The following is a 6,000-nucleotide window of genomic DNA, read 5'->3' on the forward strand; positions in this document are numbered from 1 at the left end:
TCCTGATTTCAGCTCTGTGCAAGCCAGTGGACAGACAGACAGACAGTATGCTATATTACCAAATACGGCATACTACACTAGTATGCCCTGTTACCAAACGGCACAGAAAAAGATCAACGGTTACAGTTTTCCTGGTTGTTAGAGCATCACCAGAGCAAGCTGGAAGCAGATTCCCCACTGAGAGCAGGCTGGTATGCAGATGACATTGTAAATTATAGCACATCTCAACAAAAAGGTAGTGAAGGTGCTACCTCAGACATAGTGCCCTTAATCAAGCCCAGGACTTGGAGAACCATTCTTTGCACGTGGGAAAGCCAAACTGCTCATCCTCTGGATGAAATTCTCTCTGCATGCAAGAAGCTGAATGAGCCACACCTTGCCCCCAGAGCACAGGTGGGTATTTCCACTTGACAAGCAGATGAACACTGTTCTGTCTGACTCCCCTTGCTGCCCTGCTGACGATGTCAGGAACAGTCAGCCACTAACCTACACAGACCAGCAGGACAGCTTGTCCGAGTTAATAGCTAGTATTATTTTTAAAAGGGAGAAACCCAACCATTTTCTCTTAATAACAGCCAGTATTTTCTTTCCTTATTTGTTAGTTTTGAGTCAGGAAGTTAAGTCCTGTTTGTGTTAACAGCTTGACTTTCAGACTCTCAGGTACTGAGAAATTTTTTATTTGTTTAAAATAAATGTTTGCAGAGGACTGTGGAAACATTTATGTTGGCCTCCAGTTTTCTATTAACTTGTTTTTTATATAATTTATACCTTGATTAAAAACAGGTCAAATACCTATTGAGAGCTACTTGCAGTTGCACCCAGGGTGTGCTCTTACCACTGCACATGTGCTACTGGCCCTAATGCAGTGTTATATAACAGCTGTGTTTTCTTTAAAAGAACAATAATAACAATTTAAAAACCCAATTTCACAATATATTCTCAATTAGGTCATCTGTATTCTGTTCTAACTATTTGTTTACAGATACAATAGTTCAAGTCATCGAGTTAACACAAACTTATCAGAAATGCATAAAAAAAGGCTCTCTGTGTGTCAAAATGATGAATGCTGTTGGAGAAGTCACCTGGCAGGTACAGCAAGCCAGGCAGCCAGTGCTGGGGAAGATGTGCATCACCTACCTCGGGAGGGGATAAACTCCACTTCTCTTTGTTTGTCTTCAGGTGTGACACTGGTACAATGTATCGTTCTAACACCTAAACTCAAAAAATGTTCTGCGTTTTTAATTCCTACAGATTTTAATAGGAGTTTGTACAGCCCGTAACAACATGCCACAATGTTACCTCTCAGGTTCCCTAAAATAAACAGAATTAATCGTACTGCAAAGAAGTTAATGGATGGTAGCTTCATTGCTTTACAGATTTATTGAGGTGTGTTCCCTGCTCCCCTCCCCAAGAAACAGCTCTGCCCCTGGGAGCTGGGTTCAGGCCTCCCAGAAGAGAAGCTGAATCAGCAAAGTGACAGCGCACAGTTATTTTGTATTTCTATATTGATTTACGTGGAGCATCACCTCTCCATGCCAATTTGTGAAGGTAAGGTTTATTTTTCAGACAGGCAGGCTATCACCTTTTCCACTCCAAATCTGACTGATGATTAATAGTAATTTTAGAATTATGGCATCATTCAAAAGTTTATATTTAATTATTTATCTGTGCTTTTTTTGCCAGGAAATGATGGCTTTGAGCCTGCAATAAACTCAAAGGAACGATCTAATTAATTTCCGAGTACTTCTGTGTGGCCATGAGGATTGCAAGAGTTCAAATAGGACCTTGGTATTTTTTAAAAACTCTCTCCCTCTTCTTGTGCCATTTTCTGCTATGATCCCTGCAGTACCTTTATAATGAAAATAAAATAGATGGATAGAGCAAAGTAAAGATTAGAGCAAAATAAGGAACAGAGCAAAATAGACCGAATCAATGAGTCAAATATGGCACTTCATAGCACAGTTAGCACTTTCCAAAACGTTAACATTTACATTGAGCAAGTGAATAGCCTTTACTTTTTTTTTGGCATGAAGCTGTATTTTATCAGAGCCCAGCTATCACACTGTGTTGCAAAATAGGCAGATTTAAAACATCATGACAATGCCATTATTCCTCCTAGCACAAAAGATGGGGCACAGGTGCTTCTAAGTTTAATAAGAACATGTGCTGATCTTGCCTCTATGCAATGCTGCTTGTGGTACTTAGCTCTTTGATCCTGTTTTTCCTTACAAATTCAAGAAGTGATGAGCACATAACCTTGGCACAAAACCTTCCCTTCCTGCAGCGAGCATTCAAATGACTAGGTTCAGTTTACAAACAAGAGTAAGAACCAGCGCTGTGGTACGAAGATTGCGTCCGTTTGTTTGACTGGTTCCAGTGGCTCCGAACACACCACCGTGATCAAAAGTCAAAAGTCAGAAGTATGTCTGCTATGGCATTGACTTGAACTAAAAAACATATTCACAAAGGTAAACAGCATAAGTAATATAGAGACTGTGTCACACATGGATGAAAACAAACCACGTGAAGAGTCAGCGCCTATGCTCCAAACAGCCTTCATCCTCCACCCTCTCAATGAGAAGTCTCCCATTTAGCACATTGACATTTCATCTTCAAGTACTTTTAAGAAAGTAGCGTACACTATTGACTCCCCAAGAGGTGTCAGCACACAGACACACAGAGCTCCAAGCCCATTTGAGGAGTCACAGGAAGGATAAAGAGCTTTCCACATTCCCAGGGTGTTGGAGGTACATGACGTCTGGTTTTTCAGTCCTGACTGGACTGCTGGAATGTTAGGGGATCATTAGAAAACAGGCAATATGGTCTGGGTAAGAGGGCCATCAATGGAAACAATGCACAGACAAGGAGTGTGGACTCTACCAGAGAGGTGGCCACTTGCACGGTAAGTGTCATCATATACAGTCATATCTAATTGCTTAGTATTATCTTGCTCTTCTCTCTGCTAGCTCCCCTGTAAACGTCTAAAGAAGTCAATTTAAGCTGCATCGTCCTTCTGGGCAGAATTACTTGTGCTGCTTTTTTTCTTGTAGTCAGTACTACTGGACAGGCACTGAACACTAGCCACTGGTACACGTGTGCTACAGAGCATGCAGCCAGCTCCGGATTACTTTGAGAGCTCCTAACAGAATTTTGCTCTTACTCCTATCCCTTGTAAAATGCCACACCAAAAGAATGTTGATATAATACCGGTTTTCAGTATTTGATAAATATGTATGGTACATTGCTATGTCAAAAATTTCCTTCTCATCTGTCAGTCCAACACAACAAGAAAGAATTTGGGAAATACCATGGTGAAAAGAAGCTGCAGTCACTGCTTCTAGTTCCTAAGAGGGAGCCAGAAAAGCCATTGATGTTCCTAAGCCGCCTACACAGGAATACACCTAAGACCGCAGACAGCAGATTTCAGGACCGAGTCCTCTGTTCCTTTTCCTTCTCTTCCCTGACAACAGCAAAGAGACTGCATATGAAACCTTTATTTCTCATGACTCTGCTTAGACAGTAGGCATCCTGCATTAGAAAGGATTTAGGAAGAATCATCAGGACCTGTTAGTTACAACACACCTACAAAAATAAAAGCGACAGGTCTCACTTTGGGTACCAAATGCCAAGGCCTGAAGTTCAGATTCAGATGTCAAAATTCAGTGTCCCCAAAACACCAGATAGCAGTCATTTGACAATGTTATTTATTTGATAATTTAGAATAAAGAAAGTATTAGGTAAACATTCAAAATTGGGACCCAGTGAGATTAGTCAAGCAATTGATTTATATTTAACCACAGATAGTTTACACAAGAACAGAGTCAAATTGGTATAATATCCTGAATTTCCAGACAGGCTCTGAGCACATAATTAGCCAAGGTCCCAATTCTGGTTTTATTGACCTGACTAGCTATTGATTTAAATGAAGGCAGGACCAATGTGTCATACAATCATTTCCTGTCAGTGTGTGGTATAATCATTAACTGTTGAGTTGCCTACTGTCTGCATGCTTGTTGAGCAAAAGTGTACATTCAAGCAAATATGAGGTCTTTCACCCAGATATATCTACACATTCACAAAATTCTGCAGGGGAAGATAATATTTACAATTTAAAGCATTATTTTCAATCTGAAAAATAAAATGAACATGACATAATTCTACCCATCTCTCATCCTGTATATCATAAATACCAAGATTCTAAGCCTGTATTTTAACTTTTTCTTTAAAGAATTAAAACACCATATATTTTATTGCTTTCAAGAGAGGAAGGAATGAGTACCAAACTCATTAGCAGCTAGGAATCAGCATCTTTTTCATTAGAACTTTCAGTACACTTTTGATTTTATTTCCTTAGTAGGGATTTGGTCCGTTTTCAAGATATACTGACAACTGATTGCATAATCAAACAGTAAGTTTGCACAACCATGTATGTGATAGCCAAAATCACTAAGCTCCACCAAGTGGCATAAGAGAGAAGGTGTTACCATAACATCCCCGAAATTGGAATGGTTTGAAAGGTGATTGCGATATCCCTTTAGGCTGCCATAATTAGGTATGCAACTACTCATCCATGGCAGACAACGGCATACCACATGCGCTAACTGACAGTCTTGATCCTCAGGGAAGGAACACCTTCAGAAGCCCTACTCCATCCACAGGTTCAGATTGCCTTTCCCACTCTAGTTTTACTAGGCGGGTCTTAAATTATGATTAGGTTGAGTCCAAAAGCTTGTCTGCTTTTTCTGGCTGTATCAGCTGATGTGATAAAGGTTATAATCTTCCCCCAGAAAAAATACCCGCCACCTTGCACTGCACAGAACATGTTTATTGTCAATCCTAAAGCGGTGCTTTCCCCTCTCAGTGAATCGCTCAGAATTGCACTGCTCCCCCAGAGCAGAATTTTGTGCATTCTAGAGGTGCAAGACAGAGAGGCAGATCTCTGTTCTCATTGCGACGTGTGAAGGAGGCTGAACATACTGTGGGAAAGCTCCCAATACAGTGGGACATGTAACATAGTGATATTAATAATAAAAGTCTGTTAAAACTACTCTTATCGGTAGTGCTTTTTTTTTTTTTTTTTTTTTTTTTGAGAACCATTACATGTTATGCAACGTTTTAAATTCTGAATTTGGCATGGCAAACAAGTCAGATAGACTTCAGTGTGCCCAGAGTATAGAGGGAGAGAGCACACTGGGAAAATAAAAGCAGTAAATTTGGTTTACCATACAATTCCACGGGCAATTGAATTGGCATGATGGGGAGAGTGATAGCAGTAAGAGGGAGGTGCTGAAGCTGCCAGTGCAACCATCAGCATCTCAGGATGTTAGGATGGCAGCTACCCTGGAGCCAGGGAGGAAAGGAAGGAAGAAAGGAGGAAAACAAAAACAAAGAAAAAAGAGTGAATGAAGCACGGGGTAAAGCACATGAGAAAAATGTAATACCATCTTAAAGCGTAAGGGTTATGAACTACTAGAAACAGATTTGGATGACCCATTTGAGCAGAGAATCCCAGAAATAGTTCCACACTTTTCTGAAAATTGCTCTGCTCAGGAAGCAGCTCTTTACCATCAGCAAAAATCTTAGAAACTGGCCTCAAGAGATTTGGTACTTGGGGATTTTGAAAGGAGTTAATATGAGCTATCAAGACTTGTATATAGAGCTTGCATAAAATGAGAATACTGAAAGCCAGAAAGCCTGTGGGTGACAATGTGATAACCTGAAGGAATTTGATTAACTGTCCTCCTCTCCAGATGGCAGCCTGTTGAATCTTGCCATAAGCCAAAGTTATCATCTGGGTTGGTCTAATTAAACATTTTCCTAGACATATTTCAATTCTTACTCTGTATAACATCTTACCAATCCAAACATGGTCATCTTTGTTTATCAGTCTTTTGTTAGTTAGACCAGAATGACTAAAGCTCAGTTAAACCCTGCAAGCTAGCTAAAAATAATGTTAGATTTTAATCTTTGCCCAAGACAATTCAAAGTATTTTCCTCCCT

This window comes from Leptosomus discolor, chromosome 9 (genome assembly GCF_034619465.1).
Source record: "Leptosomus discolor isolate bLepDis1 chromosome 9, bLepDis1.hap2, whole genome shotgun sequence".
Lineage (NCBI taxonomy): Eukaryota > Metazoa > Chordata > Aves > Leptosomiformes > Leptosomidae > Leptosomus > Leptosomus discolor.